This window comes from Myiozetetes cayanensis, unplaced genomic scaffold (assembly GCF_022539395.1).
Source record: "Myiozetetes cayanensis isolate MyiCay16 unplaced genomic scaffold, myiCay2020 scf3, whole genome shotgun sequence".
Taxonomy (NCBI): Eukaryota; Metazoa; Chordata; class Aves; order Passeriformes; family Tyrannidae; genus Myiozetetes; species Myiozetetes cayanensis.
Window position 1 is genome coordinate 33,376,540 of NW_026087521.1, and position 27,437 is coordinate 33,403,976.

The 27,437-nt window shown below is 41.5% G+C and overlaps 1 protein-coding gene across 1 annotated transcript in view; it reads left to right on the top strand.

The window, feature by feature from the left end:
* Window positions 1-2,038: 2,038 nt before the first annotated feature.
* The window catches only part of RASSF3 (Ras association domain family member 3), a 105,062-nt gene continuing 79,663 nt past the window's right edge, over window positions 2,039-27,437 (top strand). The window contains exon 1 of the mRNA XM_050325366.1: window positions 2,039-2,112. The gene's annotated coding sequence lies outside the window, so the exon portion shown is untranslated. The remainder of the gene's footprint in view (window positions 2,113-27,437) is intronic.

The following is a 27,437-nucleotide window of genomic DNA, read 5'->3' on the forward strand; positions in this document are numbered from 1 at the left end:
TTCTGATAATTTCAGTATTGCCTGAAGAGTTTTATTTCCTTGTAAGCACAATACAAAGCCTGAAATCTGAAGTAGCAAATTGCAGCTCAGCTTGCATTATCCAGCTGTCCAGAAAATGTGTCCTGCACAACAGAATCACTGGCATAGGTGATATGGTAGAGCGACTAATCATTTTTATTTTAATTTTTTTTTAAACCACTTTGCTGATATATGTTCTGAACAATATTAGTTCTCTGTGACGGTGGCAAAAATCCTGATCTCTTCTCAGTGTGAAACAGTCCACTGGAGGAGCTCAATCAGTACCAATTTGGTTAATCACAGTAGAAATGGTAATTGTAGAATAGTTTTGGATCTAATACTATGGCAAGGATTGGAAAAGCTGAATGGGAAAGATTACTTTTTGTGGGATTTTTAAGCTTGAAGGCTAGAAGACGACTCAGCTGCAGTTGCATAAACTTATTTGAGTAAAACTAAAGCCAGAGCTCTTCCTAAGTAGTAGCATAGCCTGCTGTTACTGTGAAATCCCTTCCAGGGAGGGCACAGTAATGGGTCTGGGTAGCCGCAATTGGTCAGCTACACTTGTGCTGGCTTCTAGCTAGGGACCTAGCTAAAAAAGCTGTGGGATGGTTGCCCACCCCAGTCTGTGCAGAGGAAAACTTGGTTGCCTGTGACCAGCCTGATGATGAGCACTTTTAAACTTAAAAATTAACCTTTTTTAACACTTTCAAAGTTAAAGGAGATGCTGGCCACTTAAAGATAATTTAGGGGAGGAAAAAAAAGGATGTGTGGGGTCTCGAAAACTCACCTGCATGGGACTGGGAAAAAAATGAGATCTGTTGGCTGAAAGAAGGGAATATTGGAAGGGGAAAGCAAAAGTCTTTGGTAATCAATCTCAAGGCTGTTACTGAAGATCAACATTCACCATGTCTGCAGTGAAAGGATTATACATTATTAATATAAACTGTAGTGCCTGGAAAAAAAAAATCCAGTTTACAAGTTTGGAAAAATCCTTCTAGTAGTAAAGATAGGCCAAGTGCCAGAACAGATTGTCCTGGGAACCAAGCAATATCGTTTGAAGAGAGGTTACAGGAATAGGTTAACTGTTGGGAGCTCCTGTAGCCGGTTCTGTCAGTGGCAAGGCTGCCTCACAACCTAATTTTCTGTGCTCCTAACAGATTTTTTTGTTGTTGTTATTTGTTCCATTGATCACTAAAAAAAAAAAAAATGTGGTTAGAGGTAGTATCCCTCAGTGGCTTTTGCTGTTTTGGCACTGGTACCCGCTCACCCTGCAGTCGTTGTACCTGGACATCTTTTGGAGAACTTCGCTGCTTGTTGGCAGGTAAGGTCGGCAGCGGCAGGTTGAGCTGCTGGTGCACTGCAAACAGGGGCACGTTCAAAGTCGTGGTCTGCTCCTGGAAATGGACACAAGTGTTGAATGAGCGCTTTGACTAGCCAGGCTTCCACTGCCTCCCCACCCAGGTGTGGGTTATGCCACCGCTGTCGAGCCCTGGGAAACATTTCCCCCAGTAGCTGCTTTAAGGCATTGAGCCATATCATTTTAATAGGAATCTACTGAAGCGCATCACCAGTTCTTGCCAGCTCCCCGTGCCAGGGGATGCTTCAGCGTCCCCGAGTGCGTTTATGCCGAACGATGGGGGTTTGTTCCTCCCGGGCACGGGGCCGGCTGACCGGCGAGACGTTTCACGGCGAGAGGACTCGGGAAGCGACGCGGCGGCCGCCAGGTCGCGGGAGGACGCGGGCGCGGTGCCTCCTTCCCCTCCGCCGCCTCCCCGCTCCCCTCGCCCGCGGGTGTCGTGCGTGAGGCGGGGAGAGGCGGCGGCGGCGGGCAGCGCGCCCCGCTCCGCATGGACCGGCGGGAGAAGCCGCGGCGGGGCCGGGCGGTGCTGCCGCCGCCGGACGGGCCCGCCGGAGCCCCGGGCCCCGCGTTGTGCGGCCGCCGCCGCCCGGCCCCGCCGCGGCCCCGCCACGTCCGCACCATCTTCGAGGCGCCGCCGCCGCCGCAGCCCCCGCACCGGTTCGGGCCGGCGGCGGGGGGAGCGTGGTGCGACCTGTGCTGCCGCTTCGTCCTCTCGCAGGGCCTGCGCTGCGCGGGTGAGCGGCTCTGCCGGGGAGCGGGGCCGGGAGCGGCGGGGCCGGGAGAACTCGGGGTTCACCAAGCCGAAAGACGCGGGGCCAGGGCGGGCGTCTCCCGGTCCGCACCAGACAACGTGCTCCTCGCCCGGCCCGGCCCGGAGCCGGTGTTTCCCCACGTGAAGCGCTGGAGCACGAGGGGTGCCGAGCGGGAGCCGTATGGGATACGGGCCGGGGATACGGGCCGGCATGGGGGTGGATGCAGTGTGATCCAGGTAAAAGTGGTCTGTCCCCACCCCACAGGAAGGTAACGCGTGTTACAAGGTGTGAGTAGTGCTTGCTCCGGAGGGTTCGTGGGTGCTCCCACCTCTGGCAAAATCCATGCGGTCTGCTCCTTGTCCGTCAAGTAGGAGGAGGAGGCTGTGTCCTGTGGTGTCACACGTCCCATGTACACACCACATACATGTCCTTTCGCTCTCTGGGCTCTGCTCCATAGCAGAGAAAGGCTAGTTTTCCTTTGCTATGTAGAAAGCAACTTTTCTGTTTTCCAGCCCTTTCGTTACCACTGCTATGCTCTAAAATACAGGAATTTCATTCACCTGCTAGCTCCTGTCCTTTACAGTAGGAGAACATACATGATGTAGTGGTGGTGAAAAGTCCTCCTTTGCCATCCTTTGGGTTGAAAAAGGCTTTGGCCACCTTGTTGGGTTTCATGATGACCTCAGGAGTTATTCCAGCATGAAATCCCATTAGCATGCTCACTTCAGTGGCTATTCTTCACCCATGGCTGCAGCGCTGCTGCACTTTCTAGGACAATCTAGTGCTTTCCCTAGTGGAGTGACATGTTAAGGTGTGTGGTTTGTTTCGATTTATGTCACTCTTTGTTTAACAGCTGATATTTGAAACACGAGGTGGGAAAGAAAGGTCAATCTTTATTTTTTTCTGTCTTAAGGAGATGTAATAATGTCATACCGTCCTCCGCTGATATATAAAATTTCTGTTATGAGAGAGTGTTCTCACAGTGACATTCACTTTGAGCAGCTCTATTTTTACAGTTACTCTTGGAATGGAAATATTTTGGCTGTGAAAATAAAATATTTTTTATTTATCATTTGCATTAGTGCACTGTTTGTTCTGACAGGATGTGTAGTGCACTGATGTGAAAATAGACCTTAGAATTAATATTTTTTCTTTTATGATCAAATGCTCCATGACAAGGACTTCAAGTGTCACATTGGATTATGTATCTTCCAGCAACATTTTCTCAGAACGATTACAGTTTGCAATGCTTTTTCCTTCTCCTCCATGACAAACTCCATTTTTATGAGGCATAGTATTTCAAGCTGCTCTCTTAAATTGCTGTTTAAGTAGCAGAGCAAACATTCAACTTTTATGATCTGGCATGAATACAATATTTAGAGGCTGTAAAGTGCTATGGAGATGAAAGGAAACAACTAAAGCAACAAGGATTGCTGTGAGAACTTCTGTTCTTGCCCAGTGTGCAGGTACAACCAGCAAGCCAGACTGATGAACAGATCTGGCTGAAAAATTGGCTAAGGGCAACAAAAGAAGTGACTGAGTCAGGACAGCTCAGTGGCCAGGAGGAGCATGTGACCGGCTACCTTTCTGGCTCAGAGCTGCTAAATCCACCCTGTGGCCAAACATCAGTCTGCACCCATAGTCACCGACTCTTATGTAGGAGAGAAAGATGTCCCCTGCTTTGGGAAAGCAGGCAGACACTGCTGTGCTTAACATCCAAAGTGTGTCTAAACTGGCTTTGAGAGCTGATTGGGATACATCCAAGACTACAGCTGAATTTGTGGTAACCTCCATAAAAATGCCATTGTCTCCTTTGGGTATCCCTTGGGAAGCAGAGATTACAATGGAGGTTAAAATTGCAAATACCTTTCAAAGATTTTAATCTGCCTGGCAAAGTGTCATAGTGCTGGATGGTTCGCTGATAACTCTGTGTTTTCCAGAGGACACAAGTGGTAGGGAAGTTAATTTTATATCATTTAAAAAGCAACAGCTTCTTCCAGATGGCCCAGTGCTGATAAAAAGGGAGGAATGTACTGAATTGTCATGATTCTGAGGCACAGAGTATAACATTTATTTAAATTGCTCTCTCTGAGTGTTGACTGAAGTCAATTGTCACTAGACCATTGCCGTCAGACATAATCAGAGTCAAAGGTGGTGAATTTGGTGACAAGAATTAAAGGGCATGAGAAATTTCCTCTGGGATAGGGATGCAATCATTGAGCACACATCAAAGGAATAATTTTAAAGTATTTACATACAGATCTTTTTTTCTAAAATAAAAGATCTGTGACTTCATTATGAGAATGGTGTTTCCTTTGAGTGTCTCTGTCCTGCCTTCCCTACAGTGATAGGAAAAATTACTGAGCAGAGCTGCAGCGGAGGCTAGACTTCACTCTTACCAATTTCCAGTGCAGCTGTGGTCATCTTTGGGGTTTTGTACACTTCTTGGTACGCATCATAAAGTGAGGTGGGATCCCTGGAATGAATAAAGAACTACCAAGAAACGGTCTTTTTGCCTTTTAGGAGATTTTTGTTTGTAATTCACAAGTTTGTTTTCAGGCTTCTGCTAAAAATTGAAAAAAATACTTTAATTCAGGGAAGAGAGATCAGAACAGAAAAAAAAAAATCAAGGAGATGAATGATTGTCTGTTCCAATGCAGTGCACAAGGTGCACATTATTCAAGCAACTTATTTCTTGAAAAAAAATACGGCAGTGCTGGTATTTCTGGACTCCAACCCAGGAAGAAAGCCAAGTGTAATGAAATACCTCTGAAAAGGATGCTTTGTAGTATCTGACCTCTTGCTGTTGTTTTGGATTCTTTTTCAAGAGGGGCTTAATTGGTTTAGCAGTCCAGACTTGCTCTGCTATTCACCTTTTCACCTCTATTATTTGCAGTAAAAACCTGGTGCAGATGCAGAATTCCATTGCCTGGCCTGGCTTCTCTGCACAAAGTAATTTGAAACAGAAGCAGTCAGGATTATTCCACATTTTACAATGGAATGGTGTACAGTAAAGAGGGTTTTTTTTCTTTTCCAGCATCCAATTTTTCTTTCGATCAAAGTGTGGTCTGGTGTGAAAAATCTTGCTTTCTTATATCTTATTGATGGTCTGTAACATTAGGTAGTGTAGTTGACCTGGGGTTGTTGCCTTGTTTTGCCATGTCATTTGGCATTTGAAAAATGAGGCATTTCTCATGATTTTAGATGGAAGTCTGTATTTCCAGGCTCTGGAATTCAGTTTCTGAACTTTCTCAGTCTTACTTTCCCCATAGTCTGGTAAACAGACTGGGTGTGCATAGGTGGTGGGAGTGTGAAAGGAATTACTTTGTGGACTACCTGCTCTGGACTCTCTAGTTAATTTCTGTAACTTTTCTTGTACCTTGCACTTTTTCATTGAACCAAGTGGAAATGTTGCTAGGCCTTTTCAGAAGTTCTGTTCTTCATTTAAGAGAATATAGAGAAATTATAGGTCCTACATGACTTTTCATTTCAAACTTTATAATGTATTTAAGCAGATGGTGTTTAGATGTACCACGAAAACCAGGTTGCTCCTTTCCTGTATTTAGTGATAAGACATGGTTGGGAATTCATGGATTTCACTTAAAGCACTGATGAACTGATATTTATTACCCTTACCAGGTGTATGTTGCCCATGCAACAACATATTGGTGTACATACTAGGTTTGTGTGGCAGGCTTGGAGGGGCTCCAGGAGCAAGAAGACCAGAACATTTTAATACTGTAAGGACCTTGTGAAGCAAACAGAGACTCACAGGTATTTGTTAAGTGGCCTGTAAAAAGTTGCCTGCTAAGGGAAAAAATCGAGTATTCCTGTCAGATTTCTGATGGTTAGAGTCCTTTATAAAAGTGCAGTTGATGAGCATCAGGTCACTGGGTATGCTTTAAGCAGTAGTTGGAAGTGGTGTCCTCAGCCTGTTTCCTGCTTGCCTATAGTGCTACTTTCTGTATCTGCAGAATTATGCCTGTGATGTTACCGGGGTGCCGTGCAATCCACGCGCAGGCAGATGCCACTGTCCCAGCACAGAAGCCTCTCCAGTTGCAAGGTGCTCTGCAGAGGTGCAGAAGCCCACAGGAGCAGATAGGACTGCAAAGTGTCTTCTTCCTCTCAAATGTACCAGGCAGTCATTTCAGCTTTGTTCACTACATAGTTCTTTTACCTGTTTTTCAGACTTTTTTTGAATGGCCTTCCCTTGTGAAGTATGTAGCTCAGGGTCTGTCAGGCCCTTCTGGTTGGTTTTTCCCTGCTGAAATGGGTAGTTTGGTGGGGGCCTCGTTCGATTTCTAACATGTTTTTATATTGGATCTGAATATTTGGTAGCTGACTCCTGGTTTAGTGTAGTTGAAGAACAGAGGTGTTGTGTTTTAATATGTGGTATAGCTCTCCTACTACAGGGATTTTTAAATATCTGTAAAAAACAAAGCTCAGAACAAAAACCTTAGGAAAAAAAATAGAGTATATTATCTATATGCCTCCTAATTGTCAGGAATGACAAAGAAATAGATTCCCTTGTAGAGCATAAAATGCAGAGGAAAGGAGCAAACACAGGGATTAGTGTTTTCTTTCCTTCAAAAGGATACTTTTTTGACCATCAAATTTTGGTCACATATTTTTTTACTGTTCTTAAGTAAAAGAATAGCTATTTTCCTTGTATCTCTGCAGTAGGAGTACATTCATATTGAATTACATGTAATGAGGGAGTTAAGCTGCTAAAACTACTAGAGATACAACTTGAATTACCAGAACTGTGCAGGGTTTGAAGGAGCCTCTTAAATCTTTTATCTACAGAGTGAGGACTGAGAGTCAGATTAGAAGTAACAGTGATAGGAGCCTGCTTCCCTTTCCCATTCTTTATGCAGAGAATTGTTTAATGATGCATAGTTACCACAATGCTATATATTTTCTTTTAAATACAAAATTACTACATTTTCTCAGAATCCTTAGGGGCTGGAGCAGCAGGAGGTGACAGGGTTTAGGTTGTGCTGGTGGAGCTCAGCTCAGAAAAAGCCCCACTTTCCTCTCTGTGGAATTTGAAGGAGGGTGGATGGTCTGCTGTCCCAATTTGCTGGAGCTGGTGGAGCTGGAGAAAACATTAGTGCCTGTGCAGCGCAGTGGGCACTGTGCCGTGCACTAGGCACTGGACCATTCCTGTAGCAGGGAGGAAGGCCAAGGTGTGGAAATGGAAAGCAAGAAGCAGCTTTGGTGGAGCATGCTCTTCAAGAGTAATGCTACTGTCTTCCTCAGTGCCTCTCCACCTCCTGGGGCATTTCTGTGGTCTCTGTAGCCACAGTAAGGTTCCCACTGCTGGAAAGCTGAGCCCTTTCCCCACTGTTTGCAGAGAACAGTAACCCCTCACCAAGATCCTTTGTTACTGTTGGTCCTGTTTTCTTGGCCTCCGATGTTTCTTTTCCAGTGTGAGTCCATCTTCCACCCCTAAGCCACATGTTGTCATATGTAGAAACTTTCACCTGTTTTTGAGCACCTCTTTCTTAGTTCTTTTCACTGTCTCATGAACAGTTAATTATTAATTATGGTGTTCTTCAGAGTTTGAGTGTCCCAGGTACAGCCCTAGGAGACTACAGAGAATACAAGCACTTGTTTTCAGGTAGCGAAGAGAAAATTCAAAATTACTCTGTAATGTTCAGGTGCCAACACTGAAAGGCTCTGAAGTGCTGTGTGGTTTTCCCACTTGTCTTCCTCACGTGCTTTGGAGCTTCTCTATAGGGAGGCTCTTTTGTGTGGGTAGAAGCCCCCTCTGCCCAGGGCATCTTGACATGGAGACACCCTATGTTTCACTTCACATGCAAGAGGCCAGATGCTGTAAGGCTTAGTTTTGAACAAACCGGTGTTTGAGAGAGGATACAGAAGTAGAAAGGAGTCTGCTAATGAAAAAGTGATAAAACAGGTGTTTGTGCAGGCAGCGTTCATAACCTTGGATGTATTCAAGATGTGTAATAAAACATCAAAGCAATGATGCATTTAGAAAAGCAAAGAAGATCTTAGTACTAAAAATGTTGCCATTACTCACCAGCATGATAACTCCTGATGGTCTGCTTGCTGAGAGAGCCTTGGGGAATCAAGGAGAAACTTGACCTTGTCACGTGAAAGCTTTGAAGGGCTTCCTGTGTCTTGACGCCTGTTTAATGCAATCATACCATGCTCAAAGTTCAACAGATGGTTAGCACTGCTTGGCCAGGAGTTTGGGTCATTGGAAGAGGTAATGATACAGGTGCCTTTTAAATTATGTTGTGCCTGCATGCTATATACACATTGCTAGTATCTGTACTTTTAACACACTGGAGAAAAAGGTAAAATTTAAGGTTTTTCTGGATAGTGTGTTTTATGATAAGTGGCTAACACAGTTCATTGCTAAAGAGTTTTTTTCAATAAGTTAGTGGGTTTTTTTGCATTTACTGACAGCAATATCAGTTGGTCACACTAAGTCCTCAACAGAGAGTATGCTTGTTCAGGAAGAAGCAGCCCCCACTCAGAAGTGCTATGAGCAAAGCAGACAGAGATGAAAGCACAGAGATATGAAGTGACTTTTTCAATGTTACCTGTGAAGTCACTGGTCAAGCCAGCATTAAAGAGTTCAGCTCCTGTCCAGGATCTGTGGTCATCTCTTCCTTCTGTTGCTAAGTAGTGTTGACCAGAAACCTCCAGCCTGCTGGGAAGAATCTCTGTATCCAGACAGTTAAATGCAGGTCAGCAGTGTGGATTTGGAGCTGTTAGACATGCTTGTTTTCTCCACACTGTACTGAGTGCTGATGAATGCCTTTTTTATTTTGCTCAGTAAGTACATTGTGTACAGTAGCTTGGGTATGGCCTGACAGTGAGTGTAAGAGCTCGGAAGAAAGTATGAAGGGCTACAATGAAAGCTCTGCATATTTTTCTCTTACAATCCTGTTCTAAATATTCACCTATTATCTAGTAGCTGCCATGGCTAAAGTGAGAAACAGTAGAAACTCTTCGAAGTGAAAAGAAATGTACAAGGCGCACCCTTGTTAATCTCAAATGCCAGCAGCATCTGCACTCATACTGCATGAGGATATCTAAAGAAGGATGGTTACAACTAGTGTGTACCCTAAAAAATGATCAGGTTTTAAGCAGACCAGATTAGGATGATCAACCTTAACTGTTTTAGCAACATTTAACAAGTATTTCTGTTTTTCTGCCTCAGTCTGATTTCCCTTAATGATAGTTCCATGCAAGCTCTCACTGAGAAGTCTACTAATTTTGGCACAAAATCACCCGAAGCCCACAGGCAAGTCGGTCTGTCATGTGCTGAGTCAAATCCTATGTGTCAAACTATGTTACAAGGCAACTCAGTGTCTTCTCTCTGGTTTTAGCCTCGAGTTCATTTTTCCTGTACTGTGAAGTGTAGCTGTTTATGTACAAAAGTGTTTTTTTCTAAAGACTGTTCAGTAATTTCCCTGAATTTTGACAAATTTTCCTGAATTTTCTGCAACTACTTTGTAGTAGTAGAATTATCTACTACAAAACTAAAATTAATGGTAATCTGTTATTTTCACATTGCGGTGCTATTCTCTGCATTTAGCTTTTTAATCTTATATTCAACTCTACTTTTGATGCACAAACCTGCAGACATACAGTAAGCCCATAAGCAGACTACATTAAAATGAAAATGTGCAGCACATGGTACGAGCAGCAGCCTCCAGGAGATAGTGCATTATCTTCCCGATGCTCAGGTGGATCAACACAGCAATGCCCTCTCTCACACACTCACTTCCATCACAGTACTGTGCCCCTCCTGCCTGCTTCTGCATATTCCCAGTATCTGGAAAAGAACATAAATCAAATTGCAGCAAATTTTACAGATTTAAGTATTCTAAATGAATCAGGGAACAACTGTATGGTACAATGGAGGATGCTGAAAAGAATCAAGCAGACGTATTGCTGAAATACACAAAGATGTATTCTTTTCCAGGTAAGCATGTTTGAAAATGTTTAGTTACAGTGTAATATATTGTAGATCGAAACAAGAGCTAACTAGACATGAACAAATGTGCTTTAGCACTGTGATTTTCTTCCTCAGAATCCAGGATGTGTTTCATTGGACCTATTGCTCAGAAGAAACCTTCCTACTCCTTACCTCTTAAGGGGAGAAAACCATTTATTCTGCAATAGGTAGCATGTAGAAAAAGTAGCCAATTCCTCTCAGAGGACCTTGAGATGTGATTGATAGGCTAAATTTGTGTTACATATTTTATTTTGAACAGACAGCATTTAAAGCCTGAAGAAAGTTAACCAAAATCCCACTGTATTTTTGAGAGTTCTTCTGTGTGTTTGTGTCACAGTTTTGAAATGTTACCTGCAGTTGTTGGTTGCCATCTCTGACAGAGATGGCATACCTGAAAAACCTCAGGATTTTTCTTTGAAGATGTGTTCTGCCGTAGAAGAGTCAGGGAGGGCACTGCTTCTTTTCTGTGCTGCTGCTCAGAGCGAGTGATGAGAAGGGCTCTCCCAGCCTCTCTTCTGCTTTCTTCAGTGGCATCCTGGCTTCTTCAGAAACTCTGCAGGGCACAGTTCATCTCATGGATTTTACAGCTTTACTGCAGGATGGGAATGAGTATACCCAAGAGACACTGGCCTTTCTCTACTGACTGCGAAGGGAGCCGTGACGACCAGCTCAGCTGCAGACATTTGTATTTAACTAGACAAAGGCCAACTACCTGCTCATACAGAGAGACTTCCACGGGCCCATGTGAAAAGGCTGAAGCTGCTCATGCTCGTTTAATGCTCATTTGCTTCCTCTCTGGTTTCATCCAAATCTCATGCTGTTTTACTTAAAAAGTCATTCTAATCAGGAATATATCTGGACTAGAAGCATTTTTTGTTGGTGGTGGTGGTGGGTTTTTTTCCAGAAAAAAACGGTCAGATGAGAATTTCTAGCAACCCCAAGCACAAACACAGACTGGACAGAAAATGGTTTGAGAGGCGCCTTGAAGAGAAGGACTAGGGGATGTTGGTTGACAAGAAGCTTGACACAACTCAGCAATGTGCATGTGCAGCACAGAAAGCCAACCACATCCTGGGCTGCATCAAAAGCAGTGCGGCCAGCAGGTCAAGGGAGGTGATTCTGCTCCTCTACTCCGCTCTTGTGAGACCCCACTTGAAGTGAGGCCCCCAGCACAAGAAGGACATGGAACTGTTAGAACAAATCCAGAGGAGAGCCATGAAGATGGTCAGAGGGCCGGAGCACCTCTCCTGTGAAGACAAGCTGAGAGAGCTGGGGTTGTTCAGCCTGGAAAAGACTCCAAGGAGACCTTAGAGCGGCCTTCCAGTACCTAAAGGGGGACTATAAGAGAGCTGGAGAGGGACTTTTTACAAGGGCATGTAGTGACAAGACAAGGGGGAATGGCTTTAAACTGAAAGAGGACAGGTTTATTTTAGGTATTAGAAAGAAATTCTGTACTGTGAGAGTGATGAGGCACTGGAACAGGTTGCCCAGAGAACTTGTGGATTCCTCGTCCCTCGAAGTGTTCAAGGCCAGGCTGGATGTGGATCTGAGCAACCCAGTCTAGTGAAAGGTGTCCCTGCCCATGGCAAGGGGGTCATAACTAGATGATCATTGAGGCCCCTCCCAACCCCAACCATTCTAAGATTCTTTGACTCTGTGATATAGATCTGGTAGTGATTCAGTTTGATGTGCAGCAAGGTTTGGGTTGTGTGATCTTTTTGTGGTATTTTTGTCTCTTAGCATAACTGTCATCCATAGTGCATTGTGTAAGGTTTTCAACACTTCTCCCATGCTCTTTTGTCAGTCGTAGATCATTCAATCTGATAACAGATGTGTTTTACATCAGTTTGAATACTACAGTTCTTCAATTTCCACCTCTCAAAGTAGGCAAGATTTTGGAAGTTGCAGATTGCCAATCGCAGTTTAATTTTTAGTAATTTCTTTTTGTGTATGTGCAGCTGCTGAGAACTGAAAGTTTTTTTTAGAAAGCTCACAAATATAGCTACTTATTTGGATTAGGGAGGGATGAACAGCTGAGCTGGAAATTGGAAGTATTGTTCTAGTTTTGCTGAACTAAGGTCAAATGCAGCAGTTTTTTGTTTCTTTTCTTTTAGTAGTTGTGTTCTTTATGACCTTTCTAGCAACTGCATAGCTTTGTCACATATGATGATGTTATAAATTATGTTTTAATATGAAAACAGTGATGCTGTGTCTTGACAGTGTCAGGCTAATGCAGTAGCGCTGAAGCACAGGGACTAGTTAGTCAGGACCTCTCTCTTGACAGTGGGATAAAATTTACTCTGACACACAGCTGAACAGCTTTTAAGGAAGGAAGCAGCTTTTGTTTGTAGTTTCTAGATAAATATGTTTCACACATTCCGTTCTGTTGAGTGTGTGGATACAATGTTTCTCTGCATAACCCAGTTCTGGATTGCTAAAATCTTTTAGTCCATTTCAGATCTTTGTCAGGCAAAAAGTGAAGGGAAACAGCTCATGGAGGTCTGGAAGTCTCCTCTTTCTTCTCTCTAAGTTCAAGGTCCATTGATATGGAAAATATTCTTGTGAAGGCTGGCTTGTGAACACTTCACACTGAACAATGCCTGTTGGTGTGGCATGTAGCATAGTGGTACATACCCACACGGTAACACGTTGGAAGGACATCACCTCACTTTCCCAATACATTATTGCCTACAAAAAAAGCAAAAACTCATTTTGAGCCCAGTTAATGGGACCATTTGCTAACGCAGGCAAACAGATATTCCTTAACACATTTAGCTTTTCCTACACAGAGTTCTTACTGTGAATAGGTATGTGGGGATCTTTGTTCCAGAAACCAAACTAAATGGAGAAGTTCCAGTTGAAAGCAAATGAAATCCTGTGCTCATCCCAGCCTTTTGCTGCCTAAGAAGTGGGGGGAGTGGAAATGGCCGTAAGTCCTCACTGAGGAAAAATGCTCTTCTGCCCCAGAGTAGGAGTTCTGCATCTGCCCCACATCTGGCACCACTGTCTGTGATCCTCCTCATTATTAGACATCATTTTTATGGTATCTCAGCGCTGCTGTGTTCCTCTACAAATGCTTGTCAGCAAAGAATTTGCTTTAAAACTGTATAAACTCAGCACACTCCAAGAGAATATTTCCAGTCAAACACCACTGGTTTTTGACTTCATCATTTAAGAGTATTTTATGTAGCAGCAAAGGTTTGTTTGGGGGTTATTTAGTTTTCTCAGCTCTGTCGGTGGGCATGGGAGGGCTGCAGTGAGGTAGCCACCAGGTCACTCTGTATCCATCTCTGTTCACAGCTGACCTGTCAAGGGACATGTCTGAACTGCTGGATGTTTCATGAGCACCTCTTTGCTTTCCAACTGGTGTGCACAGGTTTCCATGTAGAAAGTGGGCTATGGGGCAGATGCTGAGAGCAGTGTGGTGTGCCTGGCTCTCTTGCTAAGGTGGTGACTTCCCACACATCTTGGGCACCACATACATGGAGCCTGTGTGTGCCATTTCTGCCCTTCTTGGGGGCCTGCTGAGATCTGACCTTTGCACTGGTGTGGGGAGGTAGGAGGTCAGAGGCTGCCTGCATAGCAGAGAGGACAGCTGCTCACCTCCCTTCCCAGGCAGGTGGGATGGCAGTGTGGGCAGCAGCCATTCCCTCCCCTCCTCCGGACACTGCTTAGATGAGCAGAGAATGACCTGGGGGTTGAAGTCTGCTGCATGAAAAAGCCTTACATGGCTTTTTTCCTTAAAGGGAGTCAGGGATCATGAGCATGACTGCTCACATTTCAGGTCCTTCTGTCCTCCTTGGAAAATATCTCTGTGTGCCGACTCTTTGTCTGAGTAGATTGAAAGGTACACATGTAGCCCTGTGTACTAACTCTTTAATACAGTGAATTCTTAACTTTAGTAATGCATTGGTGTAATGTGAAGAATTAGAGTTAGGAGGAGCACTGTGGACTTTCCTGAGCCTGGCTGATGCTGGCTGGCAGCAGTGTGTTCCTATGCAGAGCACAGTAGCTCATATTATAAACATATTACGAAGTTCAGGTTGGGAGGAACCTCCATCGTCATCACAGACCCCTCATCAACTGTGGGGGACAGGCTGTTGTTCATTAGCTCTACATTTTGGCTTAACTATGGCCTAGAAATGTAAACTGATGGGGAGTTATGAAATTATTGGAAGGCTAACTACCACTGCTGTTCAGTTTAGCTTGAATTTAGGTCCATATTTGCATTGGTGTTAGCTGGTTTGTTGCATAGCATAATTGTCAGATTCATCCCACTGACTTTTTTTTTGTATGGAGTAAGTTCTGTTTGCCTTAAAATAATATACAGTGTTTTATGCTTTTGCCTTTTTTTTTGTTCCTGTAAGGCACTAAACACTGTAAGGTGTAAACTTCCATAGGTTTGTTATTCTCATTAGCAAAGACAGTTTATCCCCTTATGTTGTTACAATCTGATATATCTTACTAAATATTTTTTTAAGCCTCATAAAATGCCAGTACAACAAAAATACTGTACTGGTATTTCTCTTAAGAAAAAAAAAAATTCCTGTGCCCTTCATAGCCTGCTAAAGGTCAATATATCTAAATGGATTCTTTATCAAATTACAGAACTAGTCATCTTATTATATATTTACATATGGTCTGAAATAGTACAGGTTTTTATACTGCTTTGATTTTCATGAAATTTTATATGTATAAATTTCAGCAAAAAGGAAGCATTGTTTGATCTGGTATTTGGCATTTTGCTCTTAAACATTCAGACCAGTGCTATTTCCTGAGAGAAGCAAGTTAGCTGTTGGGCCTTCAACTGTGCTGCTTGCCTGTTCTGAATGGGGTGACAGACCTCCTACTTGTGCTAAAACCGTCACTTTGCTACTAAATTCCTTCTGGTATGACAGGGTGGAGCTCAAACAAGAGACAGTCCAGCAGCCTGAATCCTGCCTTCTGCTCTTCCATTGACACTGGCTGAAGAATTATGGCAGAAACAGGATAAATGGAAAAGTTTATTTGTTTTCAGAGACATATGGACAACAGGAAATGCAATCTATCTAGCTTGTTCTCTAGAAGCAACAGTATATTAAAAAAGTCAGATGTTTAAAATGGAGTTAAATACTTCACATATTCTAGTGTGGAAAAATACATTGTGAATTCTAGAAGTTATTAACTATATACTGAGAACGTAGCTGCTGTAACAAAGCTCTTACTTTCTGTAGTTTAAAGATTGATACAAAAGGATCTTTGTTTTGTAATGACATTAGTCGTGATTTTTCAGGGGTTTCTACCATTCAGATCTAGCAGGACTAAGAAATGAAATCTAACGTGAGAAGCTGAAGAGAAGCTTGTGACATACTCGAGGGGAAATGGTTACATAGCTTGGGAAATGGTTACATAGTTTTGCTGTTAAAAATTGTGTTCTAGAATTCATGATAAATGTTACAGGGGGCATATATTAGTTCATAGCATCTCTGGATTTGCAATTTAATATTTATCATGCTTAAAGCATGTGTAGCCTATGTATTGAAATGTTTTTAATTTCTTTGGGTAGTGATATGTTGATAGATGCTCAATTCTTAAGTAAACTTCGGCAGTGAATGATTTGACTCCTATGTTTGCCTTAGAATACATTAAGAGTAAAGTTGCATTTTAAACACCCTGTGTATCTCTGTTAAATTTCCTGCCTAGAACCTTCAGAAGCAGGTCTTTGAGAAACACTCTGTCTAGAGAAAATCCTGATGATTTAAATCAAGGGATTTTGAAAGTGGACTTGTCCGTATCAGTTTTGGTGTTTACTTGTTTACAACCTAGAAAAGGTAGCTAGAGATGAACAAAGGAGCTCTTCAATGCCTTTCTGTGGAAATCATGTTTTAACATCATTGGAAACATAGTAACAGGTTAAGACTCCCAAGCATTAGTCTTTCTTTAGCTAAAGCATCTATTAATATAGCTGCTTCTTGTAATAAAGAGGGAGGTCTGGAGGGCTCCGAGCGGAGTGACGGAGAGGGAGGGGATTTAGGACTAACAGGTGGTCCTGAGACGTGCTGGCTGACGCTGAGCTCAGAGTGAGCGCACTCTGTGTGGGTATTCGTGGGCTTTCCTCTCTCCAACTGGATATATGTGCCTGTTGTTCCTGGTGTAGCCGTGGAGCTCTTTCAGCTATGGCAATAAGAAGTGACTTGAGCAAAACTATCAGGAGGATCGCACGGTTTTTTTACTGGTTTCCTAAATCATTGAGCAGTTCGAGGAGGAGGACAGTAAAACTTCTCTGGAAATCTGCTGGTAAGTCTGCTACTCTATTTCTTCAGCCTTCTTTTCCTGCTATTAAAAAAAAAAAAAAAACACAAACAAAAAACCACAAAAAACCCCCACGCAAACAAACAAACAAACAAAAAACCCACAGAGGGAAAAAATGTTAATTTCCATTCAACTGGTTAACTTTTCCAATCCAGCATTGTTTGCATTTTGCCATTCTTTGAGGCTCATTAGACAAAACCATAAAAATATTCTGGAAATGCAATAAAAGGTTCATGAGGCTTGTTCAGATAAACAATTCTCTTGCAGATGCATAATTTATTCTTATTCATGCCAGTCATATTTGGTGTCCTGTTTTTTGTAGACCTTTTTTCTCCCTTAGGTATGTATACAGGAGCTCTAATATGACTCAAATAATTGCCTGAAAATTATTTGGAATTGCCTTGAGCTGTTAATTCATCTACAAGGCTGTGCAAAGACTGAACTGACTAAAGACCTCAAATGATTGTACCAGTGTAGACACAAAGCAATGGGCAGCATAGGGAGGGCTTGTTATCAGCAGTGATGGGCTGGCCTTCACTTCCATTTTATCAGCTGAAATGCAGTACTGCTCAGCTCACCACTTAGTAAAAGGCATTGTTTCTCATGACAGCTCAGTGCTCTGATCCTTGTCCAGTCCTGGCAGAGAAGCATTTGCATTTCTCAGATTAAAATGATCATAAATGCCCTTAAAGCCCAAGTACTGTTTTGTTCCTTTAGCATGGTCTGTTAAGGATGATTTTGAGGCATATTCTCATCAAGTTGGAAGAACGTGCACTGCCATACTCTAGGAAGCTGAGTGCTTTCTGTTCTTCTTAAGGGACTAATGATACAAGATCAGTTTTCTTTTGGTTGTGACTCTTTGGACCAAAATGGCAAACTTGTCAATTATGCAAGTATTTCAACATTAGTAGCAAATTTTTATTTGTATGGGATGGAATTTGCATCGGTTCCACAGTTGAGCAATTTAGTATTGTCCTTCAGATAACAATCTGTAACTCCTGAGATGGGAAGGACAAGTTGTACCTTCTGAAATCTGTCATAGAAGCATTTTTGGGTCACGTCTAAATAACATGTGACTTTTTCCCTTGTGAAGGAGACCACAGATTTCAAATGTTCAAATATTCATATATTTGAAATATTCAGAGGGAAATCCCAGCTCATCCAAGTCTTTACAAAACTTTCCTCAATGAAGCTAGAGTTTTGATTAACCTCTCTTTGAATATTGGTAATCATCTCAAGTCCTGCTAATACATAAAATCATCATGAGTCCCTATAACACATCACATCATTCCTGCATCTCTTTTGTTACTGTACAAAGTATCAGTAAGTGCTAATGAGAGCTTTATTGCTAATTACATATGTGAAAATGTTTGCATGCATTATCTTTTCTCTCAGTAGTAAAAAAATTAATTGCATCCCTGACTTGTAACAAAAAACAATGTGAACTCCGAGTTCTTTAAAAATAATACTTTTTCTGGGCTTTCTCCCTTCTCCCTCTACATCTACTGGTTTGAAAAAAATTTGTCTTTTTACTATTATTTCAATGTATGTATCAGCATCTCTTTTGAACTGAATTTGTAAATACTGTCTGAAGTGCCCTATATATACTTTCCTACCTGTGCAGTGAGATGATTACCACAAAGTTGTGGGTTTGATGGAAAAGTGTATTTTAACAGATGATTGCATCTGAGCAGAAAAATCTCAATGTGAAAATTTGACTCAAACTTCACATAAATTTGCAGAAGCCAAGCTCATTGAGGACATCTGTACTAAACTGGAAGCTGAAGCCTGGTGCTCCTCACACAGGGGAGGGCACACAGCTCCTGCTTGCACTGATGTTTGTTCTTCAGTCTTGACAAAGACAGCGAGTAGCCTGAAACCTTAGCTACCCTGAAGTTCATGAACATTTCTGCCTTTTTCTTCAGTGTCCAGAATTCCACTTGGGATTTTGACAAATTACAAAATTACTCACATGCTTCCTCAACTCTGGAACACCATGTTTTTGTAACACTTAACCAAGCTGTCCTTATGTCCTTCTGAGAGAGTTCTTCAACACATAAGCTTAGTCTGAGCAGTATTGACCATCTAGTACCATCTCTTGGTACACAAAGAGATTTATTTTTACCTCTGGCACACTAGATTCTTCCACTTTTTCTCTGCCTCTATCTTTCTGATGGGTTTTACTCCAGTATTGGCACTAAGAGAATTTTTTACTCAGGACCCAGGACGAGGCAGCAGAACAATTCTGCATCACTGGGTTTATTCCACAGGTGAATAACCCAGCTGACAAGGAAAGCTTTTAATAATACTTACTGATAGTTTTTAGCCACTTGTGCTTTAATAGAAAAATTAACATTTTAACAACAACAAAAGAGAAACTTTCATGATTTGGACATGTTAGGAAGATCAGAGATTACATTTTCTAGTATGCTTTGTCATAGATTCTGTGTGATATCATTCGTCATGTGAACCAAGAGGTGGGCACTGTGCCTCTGCATAGTGCCCTCAGACTTGTTGCTTTTGTTCTGCTTCTGTGCTTTTGTATCTCGGGATGCCTTGTCCTCTTTGCTTGACCCAGAAATAAAATCTGCCGAAGCACAACATTAGTTTTTAAGTGTGATAATGAATTTAGTACTGTTGTAGGTCACTGTGTTCAGGAAGTTGCATTTGGTGCAATTTTAGAAAAAGCTATCAAAGCATGATTAGGTTGCTGTTCCTAAAAATCCTTAGTTTTCCAGCCTGTCCTTGGATGGATATTTTGGGATTATTGACCATAGACTTTTGCCTACAGCTAATATGTTCTTTTCTAAGTACTAAAAGAAGGAAGAAAATTTGAGAGTGCTGTTCAGTAGCTGGTTTTGATTAAATTGCTTACTGAAGGACAGAAAAAAAATCTTAGACATGCTTCAGAGTATATTAAATGCAGCTGATAATGTTTTAACTGCATTTAGTTTAATCAAGGGCACATAACATTTCATAAGAGGCTTAAACTGAGGGATGTAGTAGTTAGGCTTCTGGAACCTTTATTTCTTTGAAATATGTTTCCTACAACATCTTAATAGAATTTGTGTTGACACATCATGTGACTGGAAGTTTTATCATGATAAAGTACATACATACAGGGAGATATATTGAAGGACAAAAGAATTAGAAAAAATATGGAAGGCCAAGATAAGACTGTAGAAAGCAGTGATCAAAAAAATCAAAATAGGCAAGTAGCTCCTATTTTCTCTGTCTTATAGCAGAGAATAAGGTGAGGAGTGACAAATATAGAAGAGATAAAAGGATTTTTTTATTATTATTTTAAATCCAGCATATAATTAAATTGTAGGACTCATTACCAGAGGATGCTGCTGAGGTCAGGAATGTAACAAGATTTAAAGAGGGTCTGGAAGAATAAGGATATTCAATATTATAATAATTGAAGCTACAATAAGAGCTTTGAAAGACATAAATCTTTTCGCTTCAGGGTTTAAGCTAATTTTTAACAATTAGGGATTAATTTGAGATAATTTTGTGGCTCAGATCCCACAACTGTTACTGTTTCTTGTAGTTTCTTCTGAAGCAACTAATGCTGTCTCTTGGTAGAGATGATTTTAAGATCTGCATTGATTTAAACCTTTATGACATTTTTCAGGCTTCTACAGGAGAAAACCAGATTTTGAGCCTGTTTATAAAAGAATCCCATAATATCCTGTAGAAAACGTGAAAAGCACAATGCTTGCTGTCATTATTTTTTACTTCACAGAATTGCCCCAGTGGCAAACTCTGTTTATTTATTATAATAAATAAATAACTACAGAAATGAAGTTGATCTGAGGTGGGTGATTTTGTGTTTCTTGCCAAATCCTGTTGGCTCATGAAGAGCTTTATTCTCAGCTCTCAGCTGGGGAGAGTTGTCATTGTTTTGAGCTACTGTTTTTACTAGGTTCTTTGGAAGGCTCTTTCAGAGGGCAGAAAGTGAGGATTTACTGACAAAATCTTAAACTAACCATATTTCACACAAATGGAATTTGATTTTTACCCTTTGCTCTTGGTTGGTGTTTTTCAACTTTCCTGCTCTAGGGAGTTACCTCTTTAGCCTTTCTCTAGTGTTACAGTATTTTTATTGATTTAGAAGGACTTCTGGTCAGCATGGTCAAGCATCCAATATAAAATCACATTTATTTAAGAATATGTATTATGGAAAATAAATGGAAACCTTTACATGGGTATGATATCTTTTAGACTTGTTACATCCTAAAAGAATCAATATATAAAGCCTTAACTGATCATACAATAAGAAAAGTCAACTTTGAGCTATCTATCTGAAATGTATCCAGATGACAAAATAGATCTACAACACATATGGGAAGGGAGAATATAATTTTAGTGTGATATGTCAATTTAGAATGTCTTAGTTTAAAATATTTGTAAATCCATTTTTTTATTTTCACATTTGGCCAGCTAACATTTGATGGCTTATGCTGCAAGCGCTTGTGTCCTTATGTGATCTCTTTAATTGGGTTATTCTGGGAATAATTTGGGTATGTAGAGGTAGCATCCCTGTCATTTGGGAGACTATGTATAGCTGGGAAATTAATGAACAGATAATGTCACTGTATTTCTGTGTTCTTGTCAAAACCCAGCTGGTAAAAGCCATTGCTTCTTGGCTGCTTCAGGTCAGTGGCATGTCACACTTCTGCAGTCCCTGCAGTCAGATCTATGTCTTCTGCACAGATACTGCAACTGTCCAGTGAGCACCTACAAGTCTCCTGTGCTTTTAGCTGAAAAAAGTTCACCTGGTCATCCCCACGGTTCACTGAGGCCCTTGCATATCTGGGTTCACCAAGGCCCTTGCAGGCTAAGCTTTCAGGGTTTGCAGCAGGGTACTCAGAAGGAGAGTGGAAATGATGGAAAGAGTTTTGGCCTAACACAGATGATAAATGGAGTATAGAGGCATTTGGGAACTGTGGCTCTGGAGCTTTCAAGCTTGTATGTGTGGATAAGATGGACTAAGGGAATTTGAAAGATTACTTAGCTGTGTTTGGGAGAGGGAGCTGAAGGAGACTGTCTCAGTGGAAACCAGCTAGGATATAAATCAGTTATATTTAAACCAAATGCGGCAGAAGGCAAGGTGAGTTTACGATTGCAGGTGACTGTTCTGGAGTGTGGATCCAACGAAAAAAGGTCACATCTTGTTGAGACCTGCTGGGGTGGGTAACCAGGACTTCTGATCCAGCTTCTTCAGCTTGCTGTACCTGTTTATTTCCTGAACTATGGCTATGATTTACATAGTGCTGGAGATGGGTAGGATACTGCAGAAGACTGGAAGCACATAGGAAATGATGACATTTTACCATCAGACCAATAGGGTGTGCAGGGTTTTCCATTTATTTTGTTCATCTACTTTAGACATTTCAGCCCATTTGATTTGAATGTTCTTAATCATCCTTTAAGAGCCTTTGTCCAATGTTCATTGAAGAATATGATGATTATTGATGGAAGTGTGCCATTTAAAGATCCTTTGTGTTGTGAAAGCATGATTTTGTTTCTAGTCTCCTTTTCAAAAACATCTCTACATATGCTTTTCCTATCTCTTTTCATTTTAAGTATATAGATAAAAAATTTTTCCTTGTATGGTTTGCTTAAAAGTGCACTTACCTATTTAGAAAGGAAGCTGTGCCTGTATGTATAAGAAAAATGCGTTTATTAACAAAATGAAAAAGAAGATGGGTGTGAGATATTAGTGTTGCCAGGTCATCAGGGCAGTTTAAAGTTAATTGTAGAACACTGTAGAAGAAACACATCATACTGAGTGACTGCACAGTAGAACATAGCTCAGTGTGGATAAATATGAACTAAACCATATGGGAAAAATGCTGGCTGTACATATAGAGCAGTGGCTTCTAATTTAGCTTTTATCACTTGGAAAACAGAATTAATCGGGTGGACAGTTCTCTGAAGAGACTCATCTCAATGTTCAAGAAATAAAGTGAAACCTCAGAAAACTGTGCTGTGCCTGCATGTCATATGAAGCAGTTTAGTCATCCTGCCCTCTTAAAAAGCATATAGCAGTATTTGAACATAAAAACAAAGATTTTGAATTATCTAAGAGGTTAGTAAACTCTTACAGACCAGGGTTCCTTCACTTGGTAAGAGGCAGCTTCAAGAGAATATACTTTTGTAATAGTAAGAACAATGTGGAGAATTGCAGAACATCAGAGTTGTTTACTGTTTGTCATAGTGTAGAAGTCAGGGCCACATCATGAAATGGCCAAGCAAAGGGCTCTTTCAAATACATACACATGTACATAAATTCAGTAGTGGAACTGACTCACATGGAATGTTTAGGAGACTAGAAGAGTCAAATTTGTTCAAGAAGGGATTAGATAAATTCATAGAGGAATTTATTATCATTAATAATTATCATTAATATCATCAAGGGATATTAAATAAAAAGATGCAGATACAGCCTCTGGATAATTTATTTATTTTAAGTTGCAGATTGTCAGAGAATAGAAAGGCATAAGGGGGAAATATCACTCAAAAATCACTTTTTCTCTAAGCATCTTCTGGTAGGCTCTTCCCAAGACAGGGTACTGGCCTAGATAGATCTTTGGTCTAACTCAGTCAATCTGTTCCTGTGTTTTTCAAGTACAATACTGATAAAGGCCAGGGAATGCGAAAGCCTCTCTCACTATTGTTGTTTTCTGTGTAGCTCTCCACCCATTAAATAACTGTTTGGGGGTTTTGTTATTTGTGAGTCTGAATTTTTCCAAGAGAGATACATTCTGTTAATGTCCAAATAGTCCATGGTATGTTGTTCTCTTTAGTGGTTTTCATTCATAGCTCTTGCCAGTCATGTGGCTTTTGCAAATTGCATCATGTGTTGTTTTATTCAATTTCTCAGATAATTAGAAAAGATGAATGTATCTTTCCAGTAAATCTCTTTTTCTTTGGCTCTGTCGGTTTTAAATGAGACAAGAGAAATCTCTTTGTTTAATCTGCCCCCATTGCAAAGGAAAATCCTGATTTGTTCCTGGAGAGTTATTCAGATTATCATAAGCCCGTGATAAATGTAAGAAAAAAGTCTGTTCAGAGACTGAATTTTGTCGAATGGGCCCAATCACTGCTTGGATGAGGGTTACCAAGGGCAATGTCCGTAACACATGAAAGATGTCCGAATCACCAGGAATTGTTAGTACAGCTGCCTCAAGGTCCGCTGTTGGGGTTGGCAAAGATGACCTGTAACATCTGAAATAAAAGCTATGGATTGGCCACTTACGAAGAGTAACATTAATAAATTAGTAGTGTAGGATTACCTGTTTTAAAGAGGTAATGTAACATTAGAGCCTGCTATGTAAACGTAAACCAAGCTTGGATGCAGTATGCAATAGCATGTTTAGAATTGAGCTGTACCTGGCATTAGAGGTGATCTGCACAAACAGATTCTTTTAATTTGATGGGTTTGATTCAACTTTTTTTCTCATTTCACATTTAAGCATAACAGACTGCAGGTTTTGTTTGGCAGGAAGTTCAAGCTTTTAAATTTAATGTGATCTGTCACTTAAATGTCTGGCTTCCATCCTGCTAGGATATAATTGCTGTTTTAACTCCTCTGATGGATTGATCATTGATCCTTCAGCAGCAATTCAGAATGAACTCCAGTACTGTGGTCAGGTAAGGCAGGAAAATCAGATTTCTTCTGAGCTCTCAGGACTGGTTTTCTGTGACCCATCTTCTCTGTGGAGTGGAGGTGATACCTCTTGTTTGCTATTAATTCCATGAAGAGGAGGGAGTTTGATAATTCAGGTCTGGTCAGGAACTCACAGTTCTAGGAGTCTCCTCAGCAGCACAGACAGATAGACCTAAACTATACTTCTTTTTTCCAGCTCTTTTTTTTTTTTGGTCATATTTCTCCTAAAGGAAAAACAAAATGAAGTGCTGATCTGTATCCTTTATGCTGGCTATTTTGGGGATTCAGCAATAGAGGGCACTAGAGTAAACGCCTTCAAAAAGCAGTGGTTTTATTGGATTTGCATACAAGAGTAAGAGCTCACTTCGGTTTTTTATGTGGAAGGGATTTTCTACACGTTTGTTTAGGTTTTTAATGCTGGAAAGAGGATAAAGCCAGAACAAGTGGACGTCCCAAGATACCAGCATGACACATAGTGGAATTGCATAAATACTTTGGACCAATTTTTGACTGCTTAAACAGATATTCTTCTGTTACTTTCTATCACATTTGCAGTGCAGAAATGTATGCAGCAATGTGTTCCTGAGCCAGGTGTTTCTTGAATGTAGAATCTGATGCCTTTAATTCTGGCAAAGGTGCATTTCAAATGAATTTTATGAAGCTGCCCCAAAAGGAAAACCAGATGTGAGAATCTGTGTGCACCCACATCCCCATCCTTGTTCAGGCTCTGTTCTCTCAGAAGTTGGGAATTCAGCATGTGGTCTGGGCTGCTGCATTTTGTGGTTTCTACATGAAAACTTAATTTAAAGAAAACCAGGACTGCTTTTAAGCTGTTGTTAGAACATACTGGGTCTGGTGGATTAGGTAGGGAGTTGGGATTCAAATGCCTGTGGACAGGTTTGTCAGAGCAAAGGGTCCATAGCTGCTATTTTTTCATCATAGCCACTCTGCTGCCACATTGCTGCTGCAAACATAGGTCAGTGCAATGCCAGGGCACCGTTCTGGCTGCCTGGCTGTATGGAACAGGTAGGAAAAGTTGGAGAGAAGCATCCAGCACTTGTTGGGGAGCTGCTGCTATCTGTCCCTCTGCCTGCTTCCAGCCTGACTCTGGGGCTGTATCAGATGGGGGGGCTCAGCCCTCTGCTCTTCCCCTGTACTGCTTAATGATTTGTAAAGATACCTAACAACTACTGCAGTCTTACATAATTTAGGCTTAAAAGGAAGAATTACTAGTTCTGTGGGAGATCAAATGTAAATAAATTATTGTAAATTGATTTCTGGGGCAGGTCAAATCTAGAATTTTATCTACAGGGCACTTTTGTGTGTGTGTGTGTGTCATAACTTCACTGCAGTTTTAACATCAGAATCAGAGAATAAGGTTTGTACCAGAAACACAATCATTTGGCTCTTGAACTGAAGGAGAAATACAGCTCCTTTGTGGTACCTCGGTGTTGTCACTGCTAGACATGGTTAATAAAACCTGTTACTCTCCAGGTTCATCAGATTTTCTCTGGCATTTTCTCCCATTAGCCTGTGTGTGATGGGTGTGTGGTTTAATGTGTCTGCAGTACAAAACCACTCTCTGAAGTCTGTCATGAAAGGATAGACAAGGTGATGCATCAAGTTATCTGCGAAGTTTTGTCTCTAATTCCTTGTTTGAAGTTCCTACACAGAGGAATTTGGCCTCCCCACCACTATCTGGCATGGAGAAGTAGGAGCCATAGACTCTGTCTGCTGGCCTTAATGACTGGTTGTTTCTCTGGGGTCTCATCCCTGGAAAGATGCCAACAGAATCTGAGCACTTAATCGTTCCCTTCACCTTTGATGCAAAGCTTGCATCAAAGCTTTGAATGTCTTTGAATTTATTAACAGGCTGAGTCTTACCAGATCTCACCATTTTCATGTGTAGAGCTGTGGAAGACAGTAGGAATTGCAGTGCTACAGGGTGTTTGAAAAAACCATTAGATCTTAAGGTTATCTTAAGGTTTTTGTCAGGAAGGGACAGTGTCCCTACAAGGGGACCTCAGAAAACTAGCCAGGTACATGGGAGGAGAAGCTTGCTTGACTGAAACCCCCTTTTCCCAGTTTCATCATTTCATGTTCAGTCTCACAGCTCAGAGCAGAAGGAGTGTTATCAGTCCAAGAAGGTTGTTTCTTAAGTTGTAACCTGGAAGTTAAAAAACTAAAGAATGCCATAGATGTGTGTATCAAGAGGACCTAAGGAGAAATGAGGTCTCTCCTCTCCCTCTTATTTTTGTGCCCAGGTACCTGCAGGGGAGCCATTACAGGGAGGAGGCATTTCAGGCTGGGGAGGTAGAGCTCAGCCCTCAGTTTGCCTTCCAGAAACTGGCATATCTAAGAGCTCCAAAATCATGATAGCCCTGGGACAGTCTCATGAGGTGATGTGTTTCAGCTTTCCAGCTAGCTATGATGCTGAAACAGATAAAGGAGATTGTGAGAAGTAAATATAACCTAACTTGTGTTTTCTTGTCTTGTGCTTTTCTTTGTAAAGTGTTTCCACTATTGCAAATTTATTTTTCAACCCTTACCTCGGTTGAATGAAATAAATGTTTTCAGCCTTGTTTGCAAACAGATTTTCCAATTATTTCAGGGTGGTCTGGCAAACAGTGGGTGTTCTGTTTCTGTGGGAGTGGTGACTGTAAACAGGACTGTATGCAGAGCATTATCTAGCCAAAAGAGGTGTAGTATTCAGGAGCAGCAGCCTGTTTATAGGCTGGTTGTGTAGAATCCCAGGTTTGTGCAAGAGTCTCCTGCGACAAGTCTTAGCTGGATCCTGCTGGCAAGCACTGGAAGGAGGGAGAAGACTTGAGATTGTTGTCACATTGATAAAAATACAAATGAGCTTTACCAACAGACTAAATTTACTTTAATTCTTTAATACTTCAGAGTAAATAAAAGGAGTTTATGTTCCTGTCACTTAGGGTGAGGTGCTCAGAGACGTTTAAGCATCTGAGAACTGGCATGGATTTTAAGAGCTGAATTACAGGCCCTTCCTCTTGAATGGTTTTTACGGTCGTTGGCATCAAGAGTGAACAATCCTCCCTCAGTGGTCAGGGACCTTCTCTGTGGCAACTGCCAGCAAGCTTACCTGGCTAAACAGTGGCCTCTCGGAGATGCTCGATCTATGCAAACACCTACATCCCAGTTCTTCAGTGTGCTGCTGGGTGGCAGTGTCTCCTTCCTCTCTTCCTTTGGAAAGGCTGGTAAGCTGCACTGGCCAGCCTGCCTCACAGCCCCTCCCGCCGGGCTAAGGATGACTTTGACATAGAAAGCATGTGTCTTGGTGTTTACTGTTATCTAACAAACCCTCTGGCATGA